Source organism: Mesocricetus auratus, unplaced genomic scaffold (assembly GCF_017639785.1).
Source record: "Mesocricetus auratus isolate SY011 unplaced genomic scaffold, BCM_Maur_2.0 Super-Scaffold_100004, whole genome shotgun sequence".
In the NCBI taxonomy this organism is placed as follows: Eukaryota; Metazoa; Chordata; class Mammalia; order Rodentia; family Cricetidae; genus Mesocricetus; species Mesocricetus auratus.
The window spans coordinates 109,589,568-109,593,820 of NW_024429189.1; positions in this window are offsets into that span (position 1 = coordinate 109,589,568).

Consider the following 4,253-nt stretch of genomic DNA (forward strand, 5'->3'; position numbering starts at 1 on the left):
AACAAATAGATCACATCTTTCATTCAGGCTATTTTATGAGTCTAAATTCCAAATGGTCTTCATTAATAGTTGGTTGAAGTCACTAACATTTCAAAGGATGCCTAATTGCTTTAATGTTGACAAAGTTATTAATAGTTCTATGATTATTCTTTGTAGCCTTGTGTGGAAACATTTTTTTTTACCTCTTTAGCATTCTGCTCTAGTATTAGTGGTTCTTATTCAATATGCATAAATATGTTTTCCTAAAAGTATCATGAATTATGAGAAATCTTGATAGAGTCAATTACACAATACTAAGGAGGTATATATGGGTACCACAAACACAGAGGATGAAAACCTTCATGTGAAAGCCTCAATCTGCCTCTGTGCATTTGTTTTAGTTCCTGGATCCACTTCCTGTCTAACTGGATACACATCTTTTTTGTCTACTCCCAAGGTCTTGTCTCTTTCAGAAATGAAAGAATGCCGCACCAAGATCAAGTGAAGGAATTAGATTCTTCTTTTGAATCTTTCTTACTCCTGAGGTTCCATTTGTCAAAAGATATAGCCAGTCACAGATCAGTGACACGTTTGAAAAAAAAGGCAGCATCCTTAAGATACTTGTCTTCTTATTATAGTAGGTAGAAATAAGCTTGCTGCTAGAGTCACTGTTGTGTAGGAAAATCATGTGATCCAGGCCACTGCCTCAAAAGACCAACTCATTATTAACATCTGTGGTCAATAGATTCACAACAGAGTCCTTCACCTTTTGCACTGTGATTCTCATGTGGGTTGAAAGAAGTTCAGAAGGAAGATCCTCCTGAGAAGCAAGGACCAGCTCTCTGAAAGATCATGGTCTTCTCATGATGAAATTAAATTACATCTCTACATGTTCTTACACATGAGGACAGTAGATCCTTAATCATTGTGCTATTGTTTTCATCCATTCTTCAGATGTCACAGTCAATACTCTTCATCCAATTGGTGACATGTCAATCTTAGGATATTCTACAACCTTCCTTTATGAGTAAGGTAGTATTAGACTAGTTCCAGGGGGAAATTTTTATCTAGTATTTACCTGTATGTTTGATTAACAAAATATGGTTAGTTTATTCCTGCTGTATTCCTATAAAAACAATCAATATCTTTTGCTTTCCAGGATCCTGGTTTAGAATACTATATCTGCAACCTAGTCATGTTTGGTGGTGCCAAGGAATCCTGATTACCTGGATCTAGATGGCATGTTTAAATTATTGAGAGGGACGTGTAAATGTACATGAGGAGTTAATAAAACATGAAAATAAAATCACCTTCTTAACCTGTATCCACTGGATATGAAGGCAAGTTATAAATGGAACTAATTTCTGTGGCTTGTGAGAATTATTTCCTGCTTATTTGAGCATGGTTTGATGTGGTAATGGAGAGAAATTCATCCTTAGGACAAGTGAAAGCAGGTATTTCTCTGTGGCTCTCAGACATCAGTGGTTTATTTCCATGATGTTTATGGGCAGTAGCTAGTCAAAGTGTAGTCATGGCTACTAACCATAACCAATATCCTGAAATCTAAAATCTATGTTAGACTGGCCCTTTCTTGTTTCTCCTTCCTCACTCTTCCTGTTTACACAAATCTTCTCTGCACATAGACTATCGTCATCATACCCACAAAACAAAAGGAAAAAAAACCAAGAATCCAGGCTCACCCCATGTTGACTAATGATTGAAACTACAGCTGCTATCTAGAGTCAAGTCAATTGTGTAAGTGCTGAGTTGTTAGAGGGTGGCTTTTTTTTAAATCTTCCAACAGTTTATTAGAAAGAATGTAGACATTAAAAAAAATCCCCACTGTCATGAACATAAATTGAGGTTTTCCAGCCAGGGCATAAGCTGAAATCAAAACAGGAAATAAAAAAAATCCAATAGTGTATTAACATTTTCCACTCATTTGCCATACTGACAGTGCAAATACAAATCTGGTCTAAAATGTACAGACTCTCAAGCAACAATGTACAGCTTTCTTCGTCCTCCATGCTAAGAGATGTAAGAGCTCAGGGGCCAAACAATACCAAATGTTTAGGCTTCAAAAACCATCTAAATTAGGGCATTCACTAGTTTTAGCTAAAATACCTGAACACTGACAAGTGATCACATACAATAATGTGAAGTACATCTTTTGAAAAATAAACTTTAGTGGAATAATTCTGAAAGGTACACTGGAAGAATGGCAGGGCATCTGTTTAAGATATCAGCCAATTTGTTTCAGCCTAGAGGGTGGTTTTATGGTGGTATGGTTGTTTCTGTTTCCATATTTGATATTCTGCCACCAGGCAATGTGAAAACTTCAACTGCTTGTCTGGGATGATTAATTCAATTATTTTATATCCCAGATCTGCATCTTTATCACTACCCTTTGCATTCTAACAGCATAAAAATCAAGGTACTTCTTGTTATATCCCCAGCTACTGAATTATTTGAGTTTCAGAGAGGCTGTGATATATAAAATACAATTTATTTCTCAAAATTTCACAGTGTTTTGACTAGAAGAATGAGTACTTCTTTTCCTTATAGATCATGATTGAAAGCTATAATATTTAAAATTAACAAAAAATTTAAATAATGATATTTAAGGTGGGTTCTTAGAAGTTATATTACAGGGTTCATTTAAAGATGGAGTTGATGGTACAATAAACAAGTGTATGTGGCTGAAAATGCCCCAGCTACTTGTGAAAAATAATACTGGAATTTCTATTTGTGAACTTTATTTTGTCACTTGGTGAGGTAAAATGTTAGTGTCTCTGCTTCTATTTTCTCCATGGCACATGTCATAAACTAACAGTGCAGATTACAGTGTCATAATACTATAATTGTCCCATATTTGAGTAGTGATGAACAGAAATTATCAATTTACATAAGGATCATTGCAAAGAACTTCAGATAAATTACTGAACTCCATCACTAAGTATTTTTACCACTACTTTGTTGTGAGTTTAGGGATAGTTTGATGGTAGAGATATAAATCTTGGAGTCATCAAATACAGTCAGTTTAGAAAAATAATAAACTCTGCAACTTTCCAGTTAAAAATGAGTAAAGGCAATGTATTGAAGGAACTAGTCAAGTCGCTATTTCCTTTAGCTTAATTAGCAGAACTAGGCTTAGTGGAAGAAACTCAGTATTAAAAGCACTTACCATGTTAAGAGAGCATGTGAACTGACCTGCTATATTGAAATATCCAGGATTCGAGTTTCTAGACACCAACTTCTTGGAGTTATTTGAGCTTACAGATTGGAAGATGATAATGTCAAACAGTGGCCCACTGGAACTTTGCACTATTGGAGAAGCTCTGAATGTACTAACAGTGCCGTGTTTGCTGTGCATCTAGAAGAATGTACACAGATAGGTTGACACTGAAATAATCATTGCTGCCAGCTCCATCACATATGGTGAAGCCCGAAGCTTTCCTTACAGCACAAGCACAGGTCATGAGTGTATCCTACTTTTTTTCTTTAAGAAGTCTTTGTTCTTTTCCTAGTGGTTTTATCTTTCTACTGAAGGGGTTGTGATCACAGAAACATTGAGAAGATAGTGAAGTATCTATGTAAGACTAACTTTACTGCACAGAAAGTTGACATGTTTCTCAAAGGAAAGATTGAGCATGTGGTTAGGACCTGGATTATTCAAACGAAAGAAATGAGAAATAACTTCCTAGAAAGATGCGAATATTTCAGTCTCTAAAATGATCCAGTTACAAGGCTTCTGAGATCTCCCCTCTCAGACAGACCCGTCTTCTCTGTTCTCCCTCCATTCCTCTTGCTGTAAAAACACCTGGGCAGTCATCTGGATGAATCATAGATGGAATTTCCACACCTCTTTCTGGAAAAAATGGGAGCTATGTTGCCAGTTCCATTATTAATATTCACCAGCTAGCCAAGCATTGATGGCACATGCCTTTAATCCCAGAACACGGAAGGCAGAGGCAGGGGGATCTCTGCGAGTTCCAGGACAGCTTCCAAAACAATACACAGAAACCCTGTCTCAAAAAACAAAACAAACAAACAAAAAAGAAAGAAAGAAACAAACAAAAAAAGATTGACCAGTTAAAGACCTATAGACTAAGGATTGGGTCTTCTCTCCCATTGTATTTCTTAGAAGCACCATTACTGTGTTTTGGAGGTATACTGAGAGTGATTAAGATCATGTTATAGCTTCTAGAACCACTTGGTTGTAAGCCATTCCAACTATTTTCTGAACACAAATATGATTACCACACTGGTATGGC